General features: G+C 42.3%; 1 protein-coding gene and 1 non-coding gene across 6 annotated transcripts in view; one reads left to right on the forward strand and one right to left on the reverse strand.

The window, feature by feature from the left end:
* The window catches only part of PPEF1 (protein phosphatase with EF-hand domain 1), a 140443-nt gene extending 116304 nt beyond the window's left edge, over positions 1-24139 (reverse strand). For 3 of the 5 annotated variants that reach the window (XM_020891255.2, XM_070464634.1, XM_020891256.2), the window contains exons 1-4: positions 23775-24139; positions 23301-23407; positions 22997-23105; positions 22055-22107 (exon numbers count right to left, since the gene is read on the reverse strand). The gene's annotated coding sequence lies outside the window, so the exon portion shown is untranslated. Of the gene's footprint in view, positions 1-5099; positions 5261-22054; positions 22108-22996; positions 23106-23300; positions 23408-23774 lie in introns of those variants that run through there. The other 2 variants (XM_070464633.1, XM_020891254.2) reach the window with 2 other exon arrangements.
* A 142-nt stretch (positions 24140-24281) lies between these two features.
* TRNAV-UAC (transfer RNA valine (anticodon UAC)) lies at positions 24282-24354 on the forward strand. The gene has a single exon. It is a non-coding gene; the product is annotated as a tRNA-Val (tRNA).
* Positions 24355-27401: the final 3047 nt, after the last annotated feature.

The raw sequence follows: 27401 nt of genomic DNA on the forward strand, positions 1-27401 counted from the left end.
ACTGGTAAATTTCAAGGTGGCTCCCAATGATCCCTGCCTCCTGGTGTTCATGCTTTTGTGTACTCTCCTCCCCCTTTCAGTGTAAGGCCTGATCTAGTGACTGACTTCTAGTCAACAGAATATGGCAAATGTGTTGGGCTGTTACTTCTGTGACTAAGTTATGAAAGATTGTGACCTTCTGTCCTGTAAGCAGACTCTCTCTATTGCCTTCACAACTCATGTGTTTTAGATGAAATAATCTGTTGTACTGGAGAGGCCCCCATGGCAGAGGACTGAGGGAAGTCATGGGCCAAAAGCCAGCATGGAACTGAGGCCCTCAGTCAAACAGACCTCAAGAAACTGAATCTTGCCAACAACCATGTGAGCTTGGAAGCAGATCCTCCCCCAGTGAAGCCTTAAGATGACTGCAGCTCAACTGACACCCTGACTGCAGCAGCTTGTGAGAGACCCTGAAATAGAGGGCCCACATAAACTGCACCTGGATTCGTGACCCACAAAAGCTGTGAGATCACAAATGTGCATTTTAAGCCTCTAGGTTTTTGTTATTTTTCATACAGCAATAAAGTACCACAAAGACTCTGGAAAGTAAACAGCAGAAGGCATACTGAGAAGATAAGAGTTTGAAGTACTGCCACACTGGTGGTGAGTTAACCATTTTTTTCCCTACAATTTCCCCAGCCTGGATTCAAGGAAGCATAAATTCATATCAAAAGCACAGTGAGCTAACACTGCACACCTATTAGATTTTTTTAAAACTCTAATAATACCCAGTACTGGCTAGGATATGGAGCAACTAGAACTCTTATACTTTGCTGGTGGGAATACAAAATAGTGCAGCCACTATGAAAACTAGTTTGATAGTCTTTCATACAGTTGAACATGTACTTGCCATATGACATAGCAACCCTACCCCCTGGATATTTACTCTAAAGGAATGAAAGCTTATATTCATACAGAAATCTGTACTCAGGTTCATACGGTCAAGTACTTAAAACAGCCCAAATGTCCTTCAGTGGGTGAACGGATATACAAACTGCAGGACAGCAATGCAATGGAATATTACTTACCAATAAAAAGGAACAAACTACTGATAAAGACAACCTGGATGAATCTCAAAGGCATTATGCTGAAAGAAATCAGGCTTAAAATGTTGAGTACACTTTTATGACATTCTCAAAAAGACAAAACTGTAGTAATGGAGAGCTGATTAATGGCTGCCAAGGTTTATGGGGTGAGGGAGAATGTGACTACAAAGGAAGAGCAAGGAGTTTTGGAGGCGATGTTCTGTATCCTAATTATGGTGGAGGTGACACTAACCTACCCAAGTGTTAAAATTTACAGAACTGTACAAGTCGGTTTTACTGTACACTAATTTAAAAATAAATTTTTTAAAAAACTTCAGAGCTGCCCTTGGTGCCTTAGTGCCTTTGGGTCTGCAGACATTAAAGTCCCCGTGGGCTGACTGTGACTGCCAAGGGTCTTCCTAAAGCAATGCCAGAAGCATCGGACTTCACTTTTAGCTATCCATGGGCAAAACTCAAAAAACAGAGACCCCAGTGAGAAAACGCAACCCATCCATCCTTTACCTAACAGATACTTACTGAGCAAGTTCCAGCTATGAGGCAGATACAAAAATGAATACATTCTGATTCATTGCCCTACCAGATTCATAGTGTAATGAGGGACACGAGCGTCCACAAATAATTTTAAGACAGGAGGTGTAGGTATGAGGCAGGAGACAGACATGCCCCAGGCTGAACAGTTTCTCTGCAATGGACAGAAACTGCATAAAAGCGGGATGGAGGAGAAGGTTGGGCCCTACCCAGATAAGTGATAAAAGATCACATATTCCTAATCCTCAAAGTCAAGGAGACCTCCCTGACTACACATGCGCAGAAAGGCTCCTTGGAGGTCGAAGAAAAGGGAGGGGACATCACCTCACAGTAAGTGATGTCAATTTCCCATAAGCTTCTTCACCAGAGTCCATCTTGGCTAAGAGATGAGTGCACACATGGGAGGATCCTGAGATATGCCAAATATGGACTCTGAACCAGACAAATCAAAATGATTGGCCAAAGGAAACCTGGAAGAAATGCCCCACAAAAGTGATTCTAGGGGCTTCCCTGGTGGTCCAGTGGTTAAGAATCCGCCTTGCAATGCAAGGGACACCAGTTCAATCCCTGGTCTGGGAAGATCCCACATGTTTCGGGGCAACTGAGCCCTTGCTCCACAACTACTAAGCCTGCACACCTAGAGCCCATGCTCTGCAACCAGAGAAGCCACCACAGCGAGAAGCCTGTGCACTAGAACTACACAGGAGCCACCACTTGCCACAACCGGACAAACCCTTCGAGTAGCAACAAAGACCGAGCGCAGCCAAAGGAAAATCAATAATTTTTAAGTGATTCAAACCACCAGGAGGGCACAACTCTCTCTGAGCCTGCCCATGTGTCTATCCACATGTACCATACTCTTTTTCCTAATAAACACTTGACTTGTTTCACTACTTTCCATCTTTGTGGGAATTCTTTTCTGCAAAGCCAAAGGGCCAGGGCCTTGTCACTGACCACTGGTCTAGTGGCTAGGATTCGGTGTCTTCACTGTCTATGAACCGGCCTCAGTCTCTGGCTGGGAACCAAAATCCTGCTTCAAGCCACTACAGGCTGAGGCCACCCAAGATCACATACAAAGATATGCCATGTACTACCGGAGCCCAGAAGGATACGAGCCCTGCCAGGACAAGTCAGGAGACATTTCCTAGAGCATACAAGGTAGAGAACGGCACTCCAGGGAAATTGGGAGCACGGTACACTTGAGTTATGTTTCCTGAGACTGGGGTGGGTATAGAATGTATATACAGCAGAAGATGGGGATGTGAATCTGAGGAGGTAGACTGTTGCCAACTGTGACTGTTCTCATAAATTACAGCAAAGAATTCATACTTTTATCTGTCAGTCAGAGACTGCAATTTCAAATGCTGACATGGGCTGCAGTACATAACAGAAATGAGTAAAGCAGCCTGGGTGGAGATGATGGGACACTGTAGAGAGTTTCTATCTAAATGAGGCAGCAGTTGTCCAGAAATCCCAATCCAACACTACCCACTGTAATTTTTCAAGAGAAGCTGAACATACTTTTATGTAAAATCTCTGTATTTTTAAATGCCAGTATGAGTATACCTCTACAAACTTAAGATGCCATCGATTACAAGGCGTATCATTATTTTATGTACCAATAAGAAACAAAAAAGCAACTCATCAAACTGTGACACACCAATGATTTTAAGGCACATTCCAATTTCAGAGGTGCTAAAATGTGAAAAAATGTGTCTCTCAGAGTCAATGAAATGCAGCACTAATTCTCACTTTCTCAGAACACTGTATAGACTCCAGTGTGAGGCTGCCAGATTGCAAACTCTGATTAAGTGAAGAGGAGCCCGAGAGTAATCTCATTAGATTCACACTTTAGGAAGGTGACTCTGCGGGTCACATGGCAATGACCTGGTGAAATGCCAGCCAGAGGAAGACCAATGAGGAAGCGCCTCCAATGATTCAGGAGATCAATGACAAGGGCTGAATTAAAGCAGGAGCAGTGCAAATGGAGCTGCTGCTGCTAAGTCGCTTCAGTCGTGTCCGACTCTGTGCGACCCCATAGACAGCAGCCCACCAGGCTCCCCCATCCCTGGGGTTCTCCAGGCAAGAATACTGGAGTGGGTTGCCATTTCCTTCTCCAAATGGAGAGGAGAGGCCAAATGTGAAAGCCTTTTAGGATATAAACCCACTGGTCCCAGACTGGGTATAGGGAGCAAGGCGGACAGATGCATTGATAAGGATTCCAAAGTCTCTAGTCTAGAATACTAGATGGCTCCATCACATCTTCAACAAGGCTCATTGGGTATCTACCAGGTGCTGGGCGCTGCACTGCACCCTGAGGGTACAACAGCGGACATAACACACATGGTCCCCGCACTCTAGTGATTTACAGTCTAGTGAGTGACACCCTAACAAGTTAAAATGTATAGGCAGCAGAGGCTCTTTTTAAAGCCCAGAAAATAAATCAGGTCTGCAGATTCTGATTAAAGAGGTTATCAGGTTATTGATAACAGTTAAAGTAATCAGAGAAGATAAAATAGGGAGCACTTGTAAAGTTAGAGGCAACAGGGGCAAAATCAGATGCCTAGAAACAGAGACATTTAAAGGGAATGAGAAGGAGGGAGAAAACAAAGGAGACTAAAAAAGGAACAATCTGGAAAGGAAGAGGCTCAGGAGAGAGGGGTATCTATAAACCAAGGGCCATACGTATTATCATGGAATCTAATATACCTTTATCTATAATTAATGCACAGAAGTAAATAACCTTGGCAAACACGTACAATTCAGATTTTCAGAATTATGGGTGTTAGGTGTTTTGCATGAATTCCAAATAGCCTTATCAGAACTGCTTCTTATTTAGAGAGTTGTGGATATTTTTAAATATTGCCACAAGCTGTTCTTTTAGCTTGTTATTGTGTCTCTGTTTGACATCTAGCATGAGTCAATGGCAGAGCAATGGTAATTCCTTACTTTTTTTTTCCCTTTGGCAGGAGCTATAATCCATCATTCCAAGACAAAAGTGAAACAAAGAATATACATTTATACAATCCCCTCTCATGTCAAAGCACTGGGAATTGGGCAAAACTGATCTAGGCCAGACAGAGGAGTCTCCTTGCAAGATCATCACAAGGGTCATGTCCCAGAGCCCTGCACCAGGCTGTGATATGGTAAGATACTCTGGTCCTCTGGACTTGTTCAGAAAGGCCCTTCATTTTCTGAGAGAGGAAGATCAGGCCCAGAGAGGTTAAGTAGCCTCCCAATATCATCGTCTTATGACTTGGTGGCCAGTACTCGTCCCATTACATCAAAGTGACCCAATTCTACCCTAATAAAGACAGCGTCAATACAACATACACTAAAGTATGACAAACTCAATACATAAAACATTAATTCTACTAGAGTTGGCCAAACAACTAAACAGAGGAAAAACATGGTTCCATGTCTACCCAGATTTCATTCAATTTATCTGCTCCTTTAAGAGTTCTTATCCTTCCCTCTAAGTTTTACCAGTTTCACACAGGTTGAAGGAAAGTAAAACTCCTAGATTTTCACGTTGTTGGTTGCTGAATCTTTTAGCCAGAACTGCAGACTCAGGACACAATCCATCATCAGGCTTACAGATCTTACTTGAAGAGGAGTCCCCTCAGCCTCATCTGGAAATTTCCAGATGGAGATTCTAGAATGACTCTTTTAAAGGTTGCCTTGGCAACTCCATAATGATGAATGCAGGTATGACTATACCTGCCAATGGAATGTGAACAACACAACCTGGATGAGAGAACCACTTCCTGCTTACTGGGAAGGTGGCTTCCACGTTCTCCAAGCTTACTTTTTGCCAACCATTACCTCCCTGTCAACCATGTTTGTTTTCATGAACACACAGAACAAAGAACAGTTGGTTTCTTGGAGGAATAGTGAAACTATTAGTTAAAGCAAGGCCTAAGAAATACCCATGGCTTTCTTTTCAAAACATTTGTCAGTATCGCCTCAGATGACCACAAGTTTATGGTGAAGACTTTGGAAAGGTTTTTAGAGAATTTTGTTTACGAATACTTACTCTTATCTTGGTTTTATTCATATATTCATCCAACAAATATTATTGAGCACCTACTGTATGCCAGGCACTGTTCTAGACCCTGGAGTACATAAGTGGACTCTATGATTTAGGGACTTTCAAAGGAAAAATTAGGGTTTGATAAGTCTTAGGGGCTTCCCTTGTAGCTCAGTCGGTAAAGAATCTGCCTGCAGTGCAGGAGACCTGGGTTCGATCCCTGGGTTGGGAAGATCCCCTGGAGAAGGAAATGGCAACCCACTCCAGTATCCTTGCCTGGAAAATCTCATGGACAGAGGAGCCTGGTGGGCTGCAGTCCATGGGGTTGCAAAGAGTCAGACACGACTGAGTGACTAACACACAATAAGTCTTAGTTTACTAAAGCTGAAGTTAGTACTTTCACTAATATCCCCAAAAGGGCAAAAGTTATTCATTTACATAAAACTCTCTAAAATAGTGCTTCTCAAACTCTGATGTGCTTATAGACAACCTGGGGACCCTGTTAAAACACAGATGCCTGGGCACAGCCCCTAGAAGTTCTGATTCAGTAGGTCTGGAGTTGGCTCATGAATCTGGAGTTCTAATGAATTCCCAAGGGACAGTGAAGCATACTTTGAGAGGCACTACTCTGTAACACAGTTTTTTTTAATCTCTATTTCTTTTTCAACCTACTCTTCCACAGCTTTTAAGGTCAAATATATTCTACAATGCTTTTGTGATTTTCACGGTCAACTCAGTATCAGCAGAACATGAGAATGTTGTGATGTATAAATGAAACAATGCCATAAACCAAAGATTTCAAATATTTGGAAAGAATGAAAGAAATAACAATCATAAGCAAATTGATGTATCGGTACAGTAATGTACTAAAACCTCACTAATTTGCCCTAGTGAGGTGGATTGTTATTCTTACTTTATAAGTCTGATTTACAAAACAGTTTTAAGGATATGTATTCAAATTAACCTGATGTAACTAAGAACAGGAAAATTCTACATGTTTAATGAGTCTCTTACGTTAACAGGGAGATAAGAGCTATTTGTAATGAACATACATTTCGAATGAAGCTCTGGATTTTATATTACATGAGATAAAAACAACCTCCCCACTTAGGCCTCTGTTTCTCACCACTAAACTGATATGTCTGCCTCATATGCCATGCTTCTGCTGGTGTGGTTATGTGAAACGGATACTAGGTAAACTAGCTGGTGACAGATTCAAGATTTCTCCTCACTGTTTTTCCTAAGAAGGCTGTGAAGTTAATATAGGGTCTGGAGAAAAGTACTGTCAATTTTAAGAATTAAAAAAGTCTCTGTGCATGGAAGAATAGGAGGGTTAGGAAAGGGGACCAGAAAAAAAAAAAAAAAAGGAAAGGGGACCAGGAGTAAATTCTCGCAATTTCAAGGAAATATCAGCTCTGTCACTTACTAATACAAGCTGGGTACCTTAGGAAATGTTTATTACTTCTCCGAGTGCCTTCTCATTTTAAAAATGGGGATAGTATTTAAATGGAAAAATCTAAGTGGAAAATCCTTCATAAACTCTAAACTGCTAAACAGATATTAGCTACCATTTCTAAGAGAGGCCTACATTTCCTGAGTGGATACACATCCTGGAGAAGAAATGTGGCCTGGTCTGTGGGTCAGGATGTGCTTAGGAGCATCAGAGTCTTCAGTTTCACAGTCAAATTGCTTGGGGTCATTTTCTACAGCCACCACTTAACAGTTGTGAGCCTGGGAAAATTACATAGCCTCTATGTCTGCTTCTTATAAACTGAGATAGTAATAGCACCGCTCACACTGAGTTGATATAAGGAATACATGGGCTCATACACATTATAGCAGCCACGGATAGTTGCCTAGCCAGTATCTATCCTCCTTTTCTTCCGTACTAATAAAGCCCTGATTTTGCTTTCAATAGCAATGGGCCCAGACACCAAAACTTCATTTTCTAGGATCCCCAGCAGTTAGGGGTGGTCATGTGACTCTGTTCTGGCCAACGAGATATAAGGAGAAATCTGAGGCTCCCAGAAAGGCCATTTTTCAGACTTAAAAAAAAGGGATAAGACTTAGCTGTCAGGAGCCCTTTGCTTTTACCCTTCCTCCATTATGTCTGGAACCATGACATAATGCCTAGAGGAGAAGTAGCCCTTTTGAGTGCATTAGGACAAGAGGCTAATGCTGAGAATGATAATGCAGAAAGACTGAAGGAGAGCCTGGGACACAAATGATGTGAAGTGGCTTCTTTCCTGACTTAATGTCACCTGAGGTAATAGCCAACCCCTCTGCATTAAGTCCCTGTTATTTCACTTACCTCATCACATGCAGCCAAACACACTCTCTAACCAATACACTTGTGAAGCAGTTTTGAGTTAGGGCCTGGCTTATAGTTAGTATTCAATAAATATAATTTGCCCAACATTCTGTTGCCTAACCAGGTGGCTGACAAGTATTGCCCCTTGATCCCTTACAATAGTACCCCAATTTTCTTTTCTGAGCTCAACTCTGTCCCTATACTAAGCCCTGCGGTTTGCATGGGATTGACACCACCCTCCACTCTAAGTGTGAGATTGAACTGGCTTAATTCAATCAGCATGAGCCCACTTGCCAAGCAACAATGACTGCCCAGGGCTAGGCACACAACACAGGCCTAGGCAGCTCACACATCCTCTTCTCCCAGCAAAAGGGAGAGTTCAGGTGGGCATGTAACTAAAGGCAATATGAGTAATCTCCAGGCTCCTATTTAATCTACTTAATCAAATCTACATTCTAGCACAATAAAAATTCATATCCAACTCACCTTTTCCAAAGAAAAGAACAGCAATAAAATCTACAATATGTAATTGTGTGAATTCATTCAAATTTCTCTTCAAAAAGAGGAAAAAAAATTAACAGCCGGCTGAAACTGTTTTGTTTTTGTTTTTTGTAAACACGTCCAGGAGAACTCCTTTAAGAATAGATGTGCATCTGGGTTTTAGAATGAACGCTGGACCCGGAGGCAAACACTGGAAACCTATGACTAATATTGAAATAATATTCACAGACAGTTGTCATGGCAGCCTGCTCATTCTGCACAAAATAGAACCCACTGCATTTTAACAGGATTTAGCAAAGGAAAGCTGCTAGCCTGCAGACAGCCTCTAACTGAGTTAAACAACCTACTAATTGGTTTTGGTTTTATCATTATATATAGCCTTCAGACTATACCCTAATTGTATCCCAGAAAATCACAAACACTTCAAATCACTAAAAAAAAACAGTAAGATGATCTTAATTTAACACCTCCACCACTCTTGAAATCTTCCCATCAAACTAGAAAGAAAGCTTATAGGCAAGTCCCATTGTGTGCACAGTTGAATCCACTTAGAAATCTAAAGACAGTAAGTTTGGGGGAATCAGAGGGAAATGTCATTTCTGTCACCAATTAGCATTGGCTGGATGCCACTATCAGTCACTTCCTTTTAAGCAGGGTTCTGTAGGAGTAGCCAATTTGGGGAGCAGCCAAACTGCTCTGTGCTCAGTTACACAGTCCCAGGGGAGTGACTTTAGAAACTGGAGGTGTCTTGAATCGTATAAACAAGGGAAGGGGAGACAAATTATTTTCAGTTGATCTGTTTTTCTCTTGAATGGCTATCTATCAAGTCTAAGCTCACTGAATGTGACTGCAGGTGATTTTGTTGATGACATATAGCTGGTGTTGAGAGGAATACCATACAAAGCCATCTTTCCTAATAGATAGGCTTTTGCATATCACCCTGCCCCCACTCCTGCCTTCTCTTTGAGAGAGAAGAGACAGAGTATAATTAAAAGTCAGTAATATAAAAAAAATTCAGTAACATCCAAAGTTAGGAAAAACATATCAAGCCATTATCATCCATTAACATCTTGAAACAAATTACTCCTTTGGGTTAATTAATGTTCTCGAAACTCCTTGAGATGGGGCCATGTCATACAATCAAAAAAAACAAAAACAAAAAACTCCACACTACCCAACACTGAACTCGTAGACATACTGCAGGTATGTGACAATAAACAAAGGAACTGGGACACTGAGGAGCAGTCCCTCAGTAACTGGTGGGCATATTAAAGACACTGTCAAAATGGTATAGGAAAGAAATTGTGGAAATACTGAATCAGTGGGGATTGTATTCTCCCTCATATAACTGAAACTCTCACTAAAGAGCAGCATTAAAAATTAGTGATTTTACTTTTCAAATGTAACCGGGAGTCTGGAAGTAGTAAATTTGGGGCTGGGATCCAGGTATCTTCCTTCTTTCTGCTCAGCAATGTAGCTTTCCTCTTCACAATTGTCAACTCATGATCACAAAATGGCTGCTCTCCCTCCAGCACTGCATGTACACTCTGAGGAGAAAGTGAAACTAAGGGCAAAATGGGGCATACCAACTGAGTCGACCTCCTTTTAAAGAAATGGTTTTGGAAGCCCACCTACTTCTATACAAGTCATTGGCCAGAATTATGTCACACAGTCTCTTCTAACTGTAAGGGAACCCAGGAAATCAGTCCTACTTGGACACATTCCTGAGTCAAACAAAATCAGGAAGTGTGGTGTAGAGGTTAAATACAGACTGTGGAGCCAGATGGCCTGGGTGTAAAACCCTACTCCTTTATTTACTTAGCTTTGTGACTTAGTTACGTAATTATTCTGTGACTCAGTTTTCTCATCTGTAAACTAAGCATAGTAACAGTACCTTTCTCACAGGTTTCTTGGGAGGATTAAATGAGTTAATATGGGTAAAGAGTCTGAATAGTCTCTAATACATAGCAAACAATCTACAAATGTTTATTCTTATTACTGACAAAAAGAAGAATGAATATTGAATAAGCACCTAGCAGTATCTGCTGTAGATGTGTTGGCCACTCTGTAATCTCACCCATCCTGGTTACTGTAATAAGTGGGAACAAGTTGCCTGCTGCATCTGAGAACTGACGGCTCTCCAGGCCAGAAAACCAAAACCTAGTCAGAGCAGCCATTCCCATGACCATCAGCCTCTGTCCTCATCTCCTCAGAACCAAGGGCAACAAAACTTCCCAGTGTCTGAGCCAAGAAGGCACTGCCAGCCCACTGTGGTGATGCCCATCCATTCTAGACATGAATCATCAGGACTCCTTCTGTTGCAAGAGTCAGTAAGGCCAACTCCTGCTGGCCTCAGCAAAACTGGAAATGCACCCTTCTGACAGCTGACGAGACAACAGGAGACCTAAGGCCTGACTTGGTCAAGGCCTTAAATGACAGTACCTGTCACTCTGTTTCTCACCTCCAATTCCTCACTGTTGGTTCTATTCTCAGGCTTCAAACTGGTGTCTCTCAGACCTCGTGATCACCCACATTAACTTCTCAACATCCTCCCTATGTTTCAGTAATTCTCCACATTTGACTCCTCGAGGAGAAACAAGAAATTTGCTCTCCCAGCCTCTTTCATAGCAGGAGCACAGGTGTGTAACCTAGGCTCTGCCAGAGACCTCAGTTTAGAAGAGAACAACAGAAGGAGTCAAGGGGTTATGAAAGCCATCATCCACCAAAGTTAGTGGCAGAAGGGTCCAGTTTGCAGAGACAGCAGTACCAGAGACTCTGGGCCCCATCACTGGCTTGAGTTGCTAAGTCTGTATTCAAAAGGGGCAGCCATGGGCAGATATCTCTGCTGGTATAGCCCTGCAATGATATTCAGACATTATTCCTGGCTTTAAGCCAGCCTTCTCGGAGAGCCTCCAGGCCACCAAATATCCTTTAATAAACATTTTGTTCTTAAACTAGGAGAAGTGTTGAATCAGCTTAGATGATGTTATACCCTAAATCTCAGTAGTTTACACTTCTCAAGCTTTATTTTTCACTCCTGTTTTGCGCAGGCTGGCTGCAGTTCAGTAACATGTGGTCTTTCCTCTAAGACTTGGGCCAACGTCTCTCTGGGGCATTGCTATACTCCTAACAAAGGGGAAGTATCAAAGCAGCACCCTACAAGCTGGCCCTTCACACCTCTGCTGGGAAGTGAGGCACATCACTTGTACCCACGTCCAATTGCTGAAAAAAAGTCACTCAGTCAAGCCTATCCATGGGGCAATGGTGTAAAAATCCCCGCTGGGGAAGAGCAGTAAATATCTGGGGCAAGAAGCTTCTGCTGTAGGCAACTCAGAGCCCGCGTGATACCATGCAATAGTGAGATGGCAACAGAATCCCCAGCCTCTAGATTATCTGACACTGAGTCCAGGGCGAACAAGGAAATGTCTCCTCTCAGGAATTCACACAAAAGGTCCAGAATAAGCCCTGACTGGGACTGACTGACCTAGCATGAGTCATCTCCAATCGTGAACAGCTCCACTCAAGGTATTTTTATGGAATGGTTACTATGTAACAGGTCCTATTTAGGTTCTACGAAATATAACAGTGAACAAAACCAAATCCATGCCCTCACAGAACTTTCTGGTTGAGAATGATAAGGGGCAAAAAATATTTAGAAATAAATAAATATCTAGAAAATTACATGGCAGTGCAGTGTAGAGAAAAATAAAGCAGAAAAGGGGGATATTGAGTTTCCAGGGTGAAGGGGAAAGGAAAATAGCTATTTTAAACAGGGTAGTCAGGGGAGGATTGCTGAGAAAATATTTGGGCAAATACCTGAGGAAGGTGAGGGAGCAATGTAGTGACACAGAGAAAGAGCAGTAAAGGCTGCGAGAATAGCATATGCAAAGGCCCTGAGGTAGAAAAGGCCTACTGTATTTGAGGAACAGTAAGCAGGCAAGACCCCTTCATGGATCACAGCCTTGTCATGGCGAAGGGGCTTCTATAGCTCGGTGAAGCTATGAGCCATGCCATGCAGGGCCACCCAAGAAGGAAGGGTCATAGTGAAGAGTTCTCGCAAAATGTGATCCAGAGGAAGAGGAAATGGCAAACCACTCCAGTATTCTTGCCTGGAGAAGCCCATGGACAGTATGAAAAAGCAGAACAATATGACACCACAAGATGCACGCCCTCCCGGTTGTAAAGTGTCCAATATGCTACTGGGGAAGACTGGCAAGCAATTACTAATAGATCCGGCCAGAATGAAACAGCTGGGCGAAAGTAGAAATGATGCTCTGTTGTGGATGTGTCTGGTGGTGAAAGTAAAGTCTGATGCTGTAAAGAACAATACTGCATAGGAACCTGGAATGTTAGGTCCATGAATCAAGGTACATAAGGCATGATCAAGCAGGAGATGGCAAGAATTAATATATCTTAGGAATCAGTGAACTCAGATGGATGGGAATGAGAGAATGTAATTCAGATGACCATTATATCTACTACTGTGGGCAAGAATCCCTTAGAAGAAATGGAGTAGCCCTCATAGTCAACAAAAGAGTCCTAAATGCAGTACTTGGGTGCAATTTCAAAATGACAGAATGATCTGTTTGTTTCCAAGGCAAACCATTCAACATCACAGTAATCCAAGTCTATGCCCCAACCACTGATGCCAAAGAAGCTGAAGTTGACTGGTTCTATGAAGACCTACAACACCTTCTAGAACTAACACCAAAAAAGATGTCCTTTTCATCATAGGGACTGGAATGCAAAAGTAGGAAGTCAAGAGATACCTGGAGTAACAGGCAAGTTTGGCCTTGGAGTACAAAATGAAGCAGGGCAAAGGCCAACAGAGTTTTGCCAAGAGAACACACTGGTTATAGCAAACACCCTTTTCCAACAACACGAGACGACTCTACACATGGACACCACCAGATGATCAATGCTAAAACCAGATTAATCATATTCTTTTCAGTAGAAGATAGAGAAGCTCTATACACACAGTAAAATCAAGACCTGGAGCTGACTGTGGCTCAGATCATGAACTCCTTACTGCAAAATTCAGGCTTAAATTGAAGAAAGTAGGGAAAACCACTAGGCCATTCAGGTATGATCTAAATCAAATCCCTTATGATTATACAGTGGAAGTGACAAACAGATTCAAGAGATTAGATCTAGTAGACAGAGTGCCTGAAGAACTATGGACAGAGGAGGCAGTGACCAAAACCATCCCAAAGAAAAAGAAATGCAAGAAGGCAAAGTGGTTGTCTGAAGAGGCTTTACAAATAGCTGAGGAAAGAAGAGAAGCAAAAGCAAGGGAGAAAGGGAAAGATATACCCAACTGAATGCAGAGTTCCAGAGAATAGCAAGGAGAGATAAGAAGGCCTTCTTAAATGAAAAATGCAAAGAAACAGAGGAAAACAATAGAATGGGAAAGACTAAAGATGTCTTCAAGAAAATTGGAGATATCAAGGGAACATTTCTTGTAAGGATGGGCACAATAAAGCAGAGATAACAGTAAGGACCTAACAGAAGCAGAAGAGATTTAAGAAGAGGTGGCAAGTGACTTCCCTGGTGGTCCAGTAGCTATGACTTTGAACTCCCAATGCAGGGGGCCTCGGTTCCATCTCTGGTCAGGAAACCAGATCCCATGTGCCACAACTAAGAGTTTTCACGCCACAACTAAAGACCCAGAGCAGTCAAATAAATTTTTTTTTTTAAAAAAAGAGGAGGTAGCAAGAATACACAGAAGAACTACACAAAAAAGGTCTTATTGACTCAAAAGATAAGTGCGGTCTGGTGCATTCACTCACCTAGAGCCAGACATTCTGGAGTGTGAAGTCAAGTGGGCCTTAGGAAGCATTACTAAGAACAGAGCTAGAGGAGGTGACATAATTCCAACTAAGCTATTTAAAATTCTAAAAGATGAGGCTGTGAAAGTGCTGGACTCAATATGCAAGCAAATTTGGAAAACAACAGTGGCCACAGAACTGGAAAAAGGTCAGTGTTCATTCCAATCCCTAAGAAGGGAAATGCCAAAGAATGTTAAGAGTACCATACAATTGCACTCACTTCACATGCTAGCAAGGTTATACTCAAAATCCTTCAAGCTAGGCTTCAGCAATATGTGAACCGAGAACTTCCAGATGTTCAAGCTGGATTTAGAAAAGGGAAAGGTATCAGAAACCAAACTGCCAACCTTCATGGGTCATGGAGAAAGCAAGGGAATTCCAGAAAAACATCTGCTTCTGCTTCATTGACTACACTAAAGCCTTTGACTGTGTGGATCACAACAAACTATGGAAAATTCTTAAAGAGATGGGAATAACCTACCACCTTACTCATCTCCTAAAAATCCTGTATGCAGGTCAAGAAGTGATAGAAGAGGACATAGAACAAAGGACTGGTTCAAAACTGAGAAAAAAGTACAAGGCTGGATACTGCTGCCTTGCTTGTTTAACTTATATGCAGAGTACATCATGCAAAATGCCAGGCTGGATGAATCACAAGCTGGAATCAAGACTGCTGGGAGAAATATCAACAACCTTAGATATGCAGATGATACCACTCTAATGGCAGAAAGTGAAGAGGAACTAAAGAGCCTCTTGATGAGGGTGAAAGAGGAGAGTGAAAAAGCTGGCTTGAAACTCAACATTCAAAAAACTAAGATCATGGCAATCTGGTCCCATCACTTCATGGCAAATAGAAGGAGAAAAAGTGGAAGCAGTGACAGATTTTATTTTCTTGGCTCCAAAATCACTGCAGATGGTGACTGCAGCCATGAAATTAAAAGATGCTTGTATCAATCAATTTTATACACCATATTAACAAATAAAAAGATAAAAACCATATGATCATCTCAATAGATGCAGAGAAAGTTTTGACAAAATTCAACATCCATTTATGATAAAAACTCTCCAGAAAGTAGGCACAGAAGGAACATACCTCAACATAATAAAGGCCATATACAACAAACCCACAGCAAACATTATTCTCAATGGTGAAAAACTGAAAGCATTTCCTCTAAGATCAGGAACAAGACAAGGAAGCCCACTCTCACCACTATTATTCAACACAGTTTTGGAAGTCCTAGCCACAGCAATCAGAGAAGAAAAAGAAATAAAAGGAATCCAGATTGGAAAAGGAGTAAAACACGTCATGCAGATGACATGATTCTCTACATAGAAAACCCTAAAGATGCCACCAGAAAATTACTAGAGCTAATCAATGAATATAGTAAAATTGCAGGATATAAAATTAATACACAGAAATCCCTTGCATTCCTATACACTAACAATGAGAAATCAGAAAGAGAAATTAAGGAGACAATCTCATTCACCATTGCAAACAAAAGAATAAAATGATTAGGAATAAATTTACCTAAAAGACAAAAGACCTGTATGCAGAAAACTATAAGACACTGATGAAAGAAATCAAAGACAACACAAACAGATGGAGAGATATACCATGTTCTTGGATTGGAAGAATCAATATTGTGAAAATGACTATACTACCCAAAGCAATCTACAGATTCAATGCAATCTCTATCAAACTACCAATGGTATTTTTCACAGAAACTAGAAAAAAAATTTCACAATTTGTATGGAAACACAAAAGACACTGAATAGCCAAAGCAATCTTGAGGGAAAAAAAAAAAATTGGAGATGGAGGAATCAAATCTTCCTGACTTCAGACTATACTACAAAGCTACAATCATCAAGACAGTATGGTACTGGCACAAAAACAGAAATATAGACCAATGGAACAAGATAGAAAGCCCAGAGATAAATCCACACACCTATGGGCACCTTATCTTTGACAAAGGAGGCAAAAATATACAATGGAGAAAAGATAGTCTCTTCAATAAGTGGTGCTGGGAAAACTGGTCAGCTATGTGTAAAAGAATGAAATTAGAACACTTCCTAACACCATACACAAAAATAAACTCAAAATGGATTAAAGACCTAAATGTAAGACCAGAAACTATAAAACTCTTAGAGGAAAACATAGGCAGAACACTCTTTGACATAAATCACAGCAAGATCCTCTATGACCCACCTCCTAGAGTAATGGAAATAAAAATAAAAATAAACAAATGGGACCTAATTAAACTTAAAAAGCTTTTGCACAATGAAGGAAACTATAAGCAAGGTGAAAAGACAACCCTCAGAATGGGAGAAAATAAATTGCAAATGAAACAACTGACAAAGGATTAATCTCCAAAAATATACAAGCAGTTCATGCAGCTCAATACCAGAAAACAAACAACCCAATCAAAAAGTGGGCAAAAGACCTAAACAGATATTTCTCCAAAGAAAACATACAGATGGCTAATAAACACATGAAAAGATGCTCAACATCACTCATTATTAAAGAAATGCAAATGAGAGCTACAATGAGGTATCATCTCACACTTTTTGGAATGGCTATCATCAAAAAGTCCACAGACAATACACACTGGAGAGGATATGGAAAAAGTGGACCCTCTTGTTGGTGGGAATGCAAACTGATACAGCCACTATGTATGGAGATTCCTTAAAAAGCTAGGAATAAAACTACAATATGACCCAGCAATCCCACTATTGAGCATATAGCTTGAAGAAACCAGAACTGAAAAAGACACAAGTACCCTAATTTCACTGAAGTACTATTTATAATAGCTAAGACATGGAAGCAACCTTGATGTCCATCAGCAGATGAATGGATAAGAAGTTTTGGTACATATATACAATGGAATATTACTCAGCTATAAAAAGGAATGCATTTGAGTCAGTTCTAATGAGGTGGATGAACCTAGAGCCTATTATACAGAGTGAAGTAAGTCAGAAAGAGAAAGACAAATATTGTATATTAATGCATATATATGGAATCTAGAAAGATGGTACTGATGATCCTACATGCAGGGCAGCAAAGGAGACACAGACATAAAGAACAGACTTTTGGACTCAGTGGGAGGAGAGGGTGGGATGATTTGAGAGAATAGCATTGAAACATATACATTACCATATGTAAAATAGATAGCCAGTGGGAGTTTGATGTATGATGCAGGGAACCCAAAGCTGGTGCTCTGTGACAACCTGGAGGCATGGGGTGGGGAAGGAGGTGAGACGGGTATTCAGGAGGGAGGGGATACATGCATGCCTATGGATTCATGTTGATGTATGGCAGAAACCATCACAGTAAAGAAATTATCCTCTAATTAAAATAACTTAATTTAAAAAACATATATATAGAACCTAGAAAGATGATACTGATGATCCTATTCACAGGGGAGCAAAGGAGATGAAGACATAAAGGACAGATTTTTGGACACAGCAGGGGAAGGAGAGGGTGGAACAATTTGATAGAACAGCATTGAAACGTATACAATACCATATGTCAAACAGACAGCCAATGGGAATTTGCTGTATGATGCAGGAACCAAAGCCAGTGCTCTGTGATAACCTAGAAGGGTGGGATGGGGAGGGAGGTTTAAGAGGGAGGGGACATATGTATACCTATGACTGATTCATGCTGATGTATGGCAGAAACAACACAATATTGTAAAGCAATTATCCTCCAATTAAAAACAGATTAAAAATAAAAAAGACACTTGCTCCTTGGAAGGAAAGCTATGACAAACCTAAACAGCGTATTAAAAAGCAGACATCACTTTGCTAACAAAGGTCCATATAGTCAAAGCTATGGTTTTTTCCAGTAGTCATGTACAGATGTGAGAGTTGGACCATAAAGAAGGCTGAGTGCTGAAGAATTGATGCTTTCGAACTGTGGTGCTGGAGAAGACTCTTGAGAGTCCCTTGGACAGCAAGGAGATCAAGCCAGTCAATCCTAAAGGAAATCAACCCTGAATATTCATTGGAAGGACTGATGCTGAAGTTCCAATATTTTGGCCACCTGATGTGAAGAGCTGACTTACTGGAAAAGACCTTGAAGCTGGGAAAGATTGAAGGTAAGTGATATGGTTAGATAGCATCACCGACTCAATGGACATGAATTTGAGCAAACTCCAGGAGATAGTGGAGGACAGAGGAGCCTGGCGTGCTGCAGTCCATGGGGTTGCAAAGAGTCGGACACGACTTAGTGACTGAAAAACAACAAAGCAGCCAAGTGTGGTCCTGTAAGGCAATGTAACAGGATATATGATAAGAGGGGTAATAAATGGAAGATCAGATCATGTAGCACCTTGCAAGCCAGTATAAGTCTCTGGCTTCCATTCGAGTTAAGGTGGGGAGCTATTGAAGGGTTTTGAACAGAAAAGTGACATGATCTAACTTAGGTCTTGAAAGGATCACTCTGATGGCTCAGTGGTGAAGAATCTACCTGCCAATGCAGGAGACATGAGTTCGATCCCTGGTCTGGGAAGATCCCACATGTCAAGGAGCAACTAAGCCCATGTACCACAATTACTAAGCCTGTGCTCTAAAGCTGAAAACCACAACTACTGAAGCCCGAGTGCCCTAGAGCCCATGCTCGGCAACAAGCTACCACAATGAAAAGCCCAAGAACCAGAGAGTAGATCCCACTTGCTGAAACTAGAGAAAAGTCCATGCAGCAATGAACACCCAGCACAGCTAAAAATAAATAAAGTTTTTTTAAAAAAATCCCTAGGTGACAAGGCCTGAGAGAAGATGCCCAGCAAGTAGGACTTTAAAAAAATAAAAATAAAAAAAGATCACTCTGGTTACTCTGTGAAGAATAGTCTGTAGGGAGAAAAGGGCAGAAGCTGAGAGGCCAGAATATGAGGTTCTTGGCAATGATCCAGATAAAAATGACGGTGACTTTGATTTGTATGGTAGCAGGGTAGATGGTAGAAAGTGATTAGATTCTAGATAGATCTTGATGGCATAGACAAAAGGATTTGCAAGTGAGATTAAATTTGAAGTGTGAGAGGGGAAAAAGAATCAAGTATAATTTGTTCTATTTTTCTCTACATTTTAGGCCTAAACGTAGAAAGATGTACAATTTTGTAGAAAAATGTAAAATGTACATTTTAGGCCTAAATGTAGAAAGGAAAATGTAGGAAGATGGGGTTGCCCTTATCTGAAACAAGGAAGATAAGACTAGAAAGGAGAAGACACAGGCAGAACAGGACTGAGATTCCTATTAGACATCTAAATGGACATGTTTTGCAGGAAGACTGGGAGTTTGAAAGAAAAGTCTGGACTAGAGATATAAATTTGAAAGTCATCTAGGTTATCAACCATATTTAAAGTCATTTGATTAAATGAGATCACCAGAGTGGTGATAATGAATAGAAATATCCACAAACTGAGGCCTGTGGAACACCCATGTTTAGAAGTCTAAGAGATGAGATCCAGCAAAGGTGACTGAGAAGGGGTGACCAGTGAGGTAAGAAACAAAATCAGGAGAGAGGCATCCTAAAAGCTGGGAGGACAAAAAACAAACAAAAAAAAAGCTGGGATGGGTAAGCGCTTCCAAAAGGAGAAGAGGTACTGGAGAGAACACCAAGGGACATATTTTCTAAGAGTTTTTCTTTTTTCTATAAAAGAGAGCAGAGAAATGGGAGTAGCTGAGGTGGAAATGAGATTAAGAGATGATTTTTTAAGAATGAGAAAAATGACAGCATGTATGCTGACAGGAATGATCCAATAAAGTAAATAATGAAGGAGAAAGGAGGGAGTTGTTAGGGTACTTTCCTTGAATAGGCAACAGCAGGTGGCTGGGTGTGGACAGGAATGGAGACAAGTCATCTAGGGCAGGAGTTCTCAACCAGGGCACTAGTGACTTTTGGGGCACAGGTATTTCTTGTGGTGGGGGCTGTCTTGGGCACTGTAGAACGTTTCACTGCATCTCTCCTCTCTACACACTGGATGCAAGCAGCACACCAGCTTCACCACCCCAGTCATGATAGCCCAGAGCACCTCCAGACATCGCCCAACAGCCCCCAGGGAACATTCTGGGTTGTAACAACTTGGGGAATGGTGCTACCGGCATCTAGTGAGTAGAGGACAGGGATGCTGTGAAACGTCCCACATTACACAGCACAGCTCCCCCACGACAGAGTTCCCCAGTTCCAAATGTCAACGGGGCCGGGGTCAGAAAACCCTAATCTAGAGGCAGGGCTAGGTCTAGAGCTAAAAGTGCACAAATGCAGGCAAGTGAGCAGATGTGAGGGGTACTACCCCTATTCAGGTTGCTTCCAGTTTTTTTTCATGGAAATAAAGAAGCAAGGTCATCAGCTGTAGGTGAGGTTGGGGTAGGAGGTACAGGAAGTTTAGGGAGAAAAGACAAGAACCTGTCCTCTAGGTGAGGTGGAAAATGAATGAACAGGAAAAGCAGACATAATTCTGGGCCGCATTAAGAACACACTGAGGTACTTTGTCAAGAATTAAATATGAAATCAGTAGGCATGAAGGTGTGTTCCTCCTGGGGCCATATTCAGAGGTGGAGTTGGGAAAGAGTTGGATTTAACAAACTGGTTTTGCCAACAAGCACAAGCAACCAAGAGGCAAAGGAGTGATAAAAATGACCACAGAACTTGAACTGGGTAAGAAGACAGAGGGATGTAGGCGACTGTGAAAAGGTAGGTGGGCAGAAAGTAACAAATACCCATTCCAGGGCTTCCTTGGTGGCTCAGTGGTAAAGAATCCGCCTGCCAATACAGGAGACACAGGTTTGATCCCTACGCTGGGAGGATCCCACATGCTGGAGAACAACTAAGCCCATGCACAACTACTGAGCCCACATGCCCTAGAGCCCACACTCCGCAACAAGAGAAGCCACCGCAATGAGAAGCCCTTGCACCGCATCCAAGAGTAGCGCCCGCTCTCCGCACCTGGGGAAAAGACCGCGCGGCAACAAAGACCCAGCACTGCCAAAAACAAAATAAATGAATTCGTTTAAAAACAAACACCCATTCCAACAGACTGGTTTCAAATGTCTTGATGAGCTGTAAAAAGGGAAAAATAAGGTGAACTCCGTCATACTAAGGTAACCACTCCCTTTCCTTAGTGAATACTTGAAAAAACACTGAAAGAGTACAATCACATTTAAATGAAATCTGGTCAAAGGAGCTTTCTGAGTCAGCTCAATGTTTGGGGCCGTGGTTTCCTTGGTTGAGTCACCCTCCATCAGTGAGGCCTAATGCTGGGGAAACCACACCAATTTTCTGAGAAATCAGAGGACTCAGAAAGTTTAAAGAGACTTCTAGTCTTTATTTGCTAGTGTATCTATTTCTCTGGTTGTTGTTCAGTGATTATAGGCAGACCTGGGGGTGACAGGCCTCACAAATCTAACTGAATAGACTGAAGTGCAAGGTGAAATTGTGGCCAGCTGTGGCGCTACCCATGACACTAATAGTGTCAAGGTGAAAGTCATCAACAGTGATTGGCTACAGGCTATTGATTCCAGCTTTTGAGGGTGGCAGGAAAGCACAGAAGGAACAGGACATATATAAACTTATAGCTGATTCATGTTGTTGTATAGCAGAAACCAACACAACATTGTAAAGCAATTATCTTCCAATTAAATTATAAAAGACAAGATATTATAAGAGACCAATGGCACTCTTAATACAAACAACATGTAGCCTTTAGGAATAAGGGCCTCCCCAAATCACATGGTTATCAGAAAACTGAGTATGAGCCCCACCCTGCCACTCACCAACAGAATGGTCTTGGCAAGGCATTGGAACACTTCAGCTTCAATTTCTTCAGCTGAAAAATGGAGATAGTAGTAGTTACCATGGCTACCTCATAGGAATGGATGTGAAAATGCTTTGTAAACCATAGAGCACTTTACTAATAACAGACTGTGAATACATCTTGAAGGCAGCTGGAGAGTGTAACAGAAGTCTCCCTCCTTTTCACTAAAGGCAGAATCCTATGTCACGTGCATCAGAGGTGCACTAGCCTCTTTACTATGTGTGGAAACCTGGTCAAAGCCTGCACGTGACAAATCAACCCTTATAGCAAGGGCAGACAGAAAGCTCAAGAAAGGGCAAAGCATTCTGTAGAGACAAACCAAAACACAACTGGCGCGTGCAATTTAGGCCTAATTCTTGGCAGCCTTGTTTTCAAATGACAAGGGCTTGGAAACAGGTGAAATATACTGATTACTAGGCATTGTGGGAGTCATTATGGCTCACTGACTGGCAAGAAACACAGACTTTTCATGAATTCATCCTCTGGCTAGTGGCTGTCCACTCATAGTCATCCCATGGCTCACACTCTCAGTGTCAAGTGCTCAAGAGGCCTCTGGAAATGTATCAACAAAAAGGCATTCTGGAAGGGGCCCATGTAAACATTACAGGGAGCTAATTAGGATACAGGTAACCTGGTACTAGAGAACCTAACCCCGCCCCTAACTACTCCTGTGGAAAAACTTAACACGGCAGATAAGTGTCTCCATTTTCCCAGCCTGGAAAGTAGAGATAACATTTAGACCTAGAGGGAAAAGCAAGGGTGTCTAGTTCAACCCACACATTTCACAAAGGCAGATACAGAGGCTTGGGAGGTGAACTGACATTCAAGACTAGACAGTGAGTAGCCAAGGCAGCACTAGAATCCAGATAACCACCCTCAGATTTGTGCACCTTCCACCCACCTGTTTCTTCCAGGGGGCCTTCCCAGGAAGACAGGAGTTGGCCGAAGGGGATGCTTTCATACAGTCAGTATCATTTCTCCATTATTCTGCCAGCCTCAGAGGAAGACACCTAGGAAGAGGACAGCCGTAGCCTTCAGCCATGTCTAACTCACCACTTAAAGAGGCCCCTCTAATGGTTTTAAGTGGGTTTTCAAGCCTGAGGATGGCGAGCAATCCTAGGATGATAAGGAAGATCCATCCAGAAGCACTGGGGAAGACAAACGGCACCGAAAATGAAAACCAGGAAAACAGAGCACACACACACCCTTCATAATGGATGATCCCAGCACTTCTTGGGGACCACAGTCCTGGAGGCACAGCAGCAGGCTCAAGAGCTGCACTCCCTCGGGCCGCCCTGGGTTTAATGCTCTCCTGTCAAGATTTTGGAATTCTTAGTAACTTAAGATCAAGTAACCTGATATTTTCCTTTTGCATTAGTCCCCTCAAATCCCCTTGGTCCTGCCTCACCCCCGCCCCCCTCCCCGGGCCCCCCAGGGGCTCTATTGCCCCGCCCCTCCTCCACCCCAGACAAATAAGCTCAAACAAAAGCCCCTGGGGCTTCAGGAGGGGAAGGATGTTGTGGAAAAGGTCTGGGAAGCATTAGGAGCCTGTATCCTAGGGCAAGAGGCCGACTGACCAGCTGCCTTTTCCACAGCTGACAAAAGAAAGATGAATATAAAAATGAGCCCCCGCCCCGGGCCACCCCATCCCCCCAGCCCCGCGCTGCCTGAATCTTTGCCTCCGCGTGGTGCTCCTGTGCGCCCTGCTCCGGACTCAAGGCTTCCAGTACTGACGGAAGCGGCTCAGTGTGCCCGTGGGGAAAGTGGAGAAGTGCGAGTCCCTCACAGATTGAGGGAATCTACTAGAAGGGGCCGCACCGCGGGCACTGTCCGCTTCCGCCCGCCGGGCCGATCTCGCGAACGCCCCGGCTGCGGGGAAGTTTAGGGACGGTTGACTAGTGGCTCGGCGCTCTCGCCAGGAGGGTAACCTCTCGCCTCGGCCTCCCCGGGTCTCAAGGGCGAAAAGCCTAGAGGACACGGAGGGCGAGCGCTCCAGACGTCGGGGCCGGAGCCGGAGCCGGAGCACGGAGCTGGGAGCCCCGAGCCCGGCCGCGAACACCAAATCCCGCAGGCGGCGCGGGGCCACGGTGGGGGCGGGGTTACGGCGTAGGGGCGGGGCTTCAGCAGAGGCGCTGGTTCTCTTACGACACTATGAATAAAGTAACGACGCGAAGGCCTTACGTAGAGGTTCCATAGTGTAGTGGTTATCACGTCTGCTTTACACGCAGAAGGTCCTGGGTTCGAGCCCCAGTGGAACCAAGCCGGGAAGGCGATTTTTTGATTTCTTAATGAAGGAAAAGAAAATACGAGGTCCTTATCGTTCTCCGTTAATTTTTTTTTTTTTTTTCATTTTTCTCTACTTTTTGGCATGTTTTTATCGCAGAAGCGTAGTAACAGATACCCTCTCCTATCCCCACCGTCCTCGCCCGACCTAGGAAACTGCAAAAGTTGGGGTCTGGCCGTGTTGTAGTCCCAAGGGCCCCCTGCTCCGCCGGGGTCCTACCCCCACGTCTCCTTCGGTACTCTGGAGCAACCTAGGGAAATCCAGCGCTCGTGGGAACCAACATCACCCGGCGCCGCCCTTCCCCTACAAACCAGGGCAGCCCGGCCCCCCAGAGTCTCCAACTAAAATATAGTACAGAAGTGCTTTGACTGCAGTTATATTATTAAGGTTTATTATTATTATTTCTACTACTAAATTTTTTTTTCATTAAACTCTAAAATACAGAGCAGAGGGAAAAAATAGTCCTTTTCTTTGTAGTACTGCAGTAGGGTTTGTTGAAGAGACTTTAAACAGACCGCCGTCTGTTCAATGAAGAATAAAATAAAAAAGTATGAAGAACCCATGCATAGTATAGAGTAAGCGTCAGGCTTGTGGACACCCCCAAAATGCTAACTGAATGATTAAACATTACTCTAGTTCCTTTTTGTTCCTCTGTATTAATTCATTGCTTTTGAGGGGGTGGGAAGGCTTATTGTTATCTTTTTGATATTGACCTTTTTCATCTTCGACAAGAGGAATGAAGTAAAGGTCTCTGGGACCGTGGGGCATTGAGGTGGGATAATGGTGGCCAAGAACTAAAAAGGGAAGGGGAAACAGTATTTTTCTCTGCATTTTTCCACATTGTTTTTGTTCATACAGTGGGTAAATTTGTGTCCATATCTAACTGAGGAGTGTAACACGATTGTCCCTGTTGTTACAATCACTTCATTAACCTTTTAAAAAAACCATCTTAACTGTTTTTAAGTGTATAGTTCAGAAATGCTAAATATAGTCACATTGTTGTGAAAAAGATCTCCACAACTTTTTTATGAAATGCTGATCTGTTAAGCAACTCCCCTTACCCCATCAACTTTATTCTTAATGGCTGTACAATAATAATAACTAATTATGTTAAACATTTTGTTTAACATAATTAGTTATTATTATTATATAATTATATTATGTATATATATTATTATATATATATATAATCCCATTTAAGCCTCAAACTAACTCTATGAAGTGAAGTGAAAGTCGCTCAGTCTTGTCCGACTCTGCGACCAGGCCAGAATACTGGAGTGGTAGCGGTTCCCTTCTCCAGGGGATTTTCCCAATCAAGGGATCGAACCCAGGTTCCCACATTACAAGTAGATTCTTTACCAGCTGAGTCACAAGGGAAGCCCAAGAATACTGGAGTGGGGGTAGCCTATCTCTTCTGGAGTGAGTAGCCTAATGCTATAACTCTATGAAGTAGGCATTATTTTCACCATCTTCCAGAGGAGAAAACCAAGGCACAGAGAACTTACCTGTCTTTCTCAAGGCCACATTACCACTGGTTGAGCTGGGATTTGCATCCAGTCCAGTCTGTCTTGGGAATCTGTGCTCTTAACCCTGCTCGGTGTTCTGAATCCCCACCTTGATGACCATGTAGTTTGTTTCCAATTTTGTCTTATTATAACAACACAGCAATGTAAATCTTTGTCTGTAACTGACCCCCCTCCCAATTTACTGTTTTCCAGAGAAAATATGCATAAACATGATGCCAACTTGCTTTCTGAGAGGGGAATCCATGTCATTTTCATAGAATTCAAGAAGTTAGTGCTTACTCGGCAGGAAATTGCTCAAGGTCACCCCTTAGAAGATGATGGCAGAGAAAGGATTAAGACCTGGGTCTTCTGATGCTAGTTTCTATTTTCCTCCTCTGCTTCGCTTCCATTTAAACATAGGATAAAGCCAGTATCTTCCTTTGCTAAACCGACCTCAGTTGACATTAGCTTCCTCTCTGAGACTTCTTGTTGAGGCAGGTAACTATGTGGGTTAATTTAGCGGGGCTCAGCCAAAGCCCTAAGAACTAAATGGAATAAGATGCTTAATGAGGCCAGTGCTCAAGTTAAGCTTCTGTTCCTAGGAAAGCTCTCCACTTTGATAAGGAAGAGCAGCAGCCAAGGACAAGGGGAGAATGCCACACAAGATAGAAGGCTTCTTGTTTTTACTTCTCTTTGGCTATGAAGGTATGTGCTATCAAACCATTAGCACTCATTAAATACTTAATAATGCAATTGAATTAATCATATAGCTGATTAATAGAAATGCAACCAGAATAATTAAAATATTATTAATTAGCAAAGGATGCTAATTACTTAATATGTGTTATTAATGAACAATAGTTTTCTTTGTGTGATGCGGTCCTCTTTGTCTCACCATTGGCTTTCAGGTTCTGTGAGGAGCCTTCTAAAGTTCAAAGGATGCTAAAAATGGGACAGAAAGAAGAAAGGGTCTCAAAATTGTGTAAAATAACTATAAATTGCAACAATTAAGGAAGTCAGGTATATTCTTGAAAGTTTTTAGGAGCCAAATTTGGGTGATGATAGAATTTAATCTTCCAAACCAGGACACTACTGAGAGTGGCAGAGGATGCTATTAATAATTCTACTGGGACAACAGGTGTAAACCAGCACTGTCCCAGGCAAATCGGGATGTGAGGTCACCCTAGTTTAAATATGGATTAACATAACATGCCGAATACCAATGGACACTAATAGAAAGCATAATCCAACTGAGAGTCAGGAATCCCCAAAGGCTCAATACACTCAATCATTTTAAAATTTCTAAATATAGCCCTGGCAGAGTGAAATGCTTAATTAAGGAGAAATTAAAGGCAAATCTCTAAAATGTCATCCAATTCAACTTTTAAATTCAATGTCAATCTTTCAAATCATGCTCTTTCATGGCTCTCTCAACTTTCAAGGACCCATCAACTCAGAATTCCTTTTTAGGTTTTTCCATACATTAGAAATTGATTCTTTGTGGTCACTGTATATTT

This window comes from Odocoileus virginianus, unplaced genomic scaffold (assembly GCF_023699985.2).
Source record: "Odocoileus virginianus isolate 20LAN1187 ecotype Illinois unplaced genomic scaffold, Ovbor_1.2 Unplaced_Contig_38, whole genome shotgun sequence".
NCBI classification, from domain to species: domain Eukaryota; kingdom Metazoa; phylum Chordata; class Mammalia; order Artiodactyla; family Cervidae; genus Odocoileus; species Odocoileus virginianus.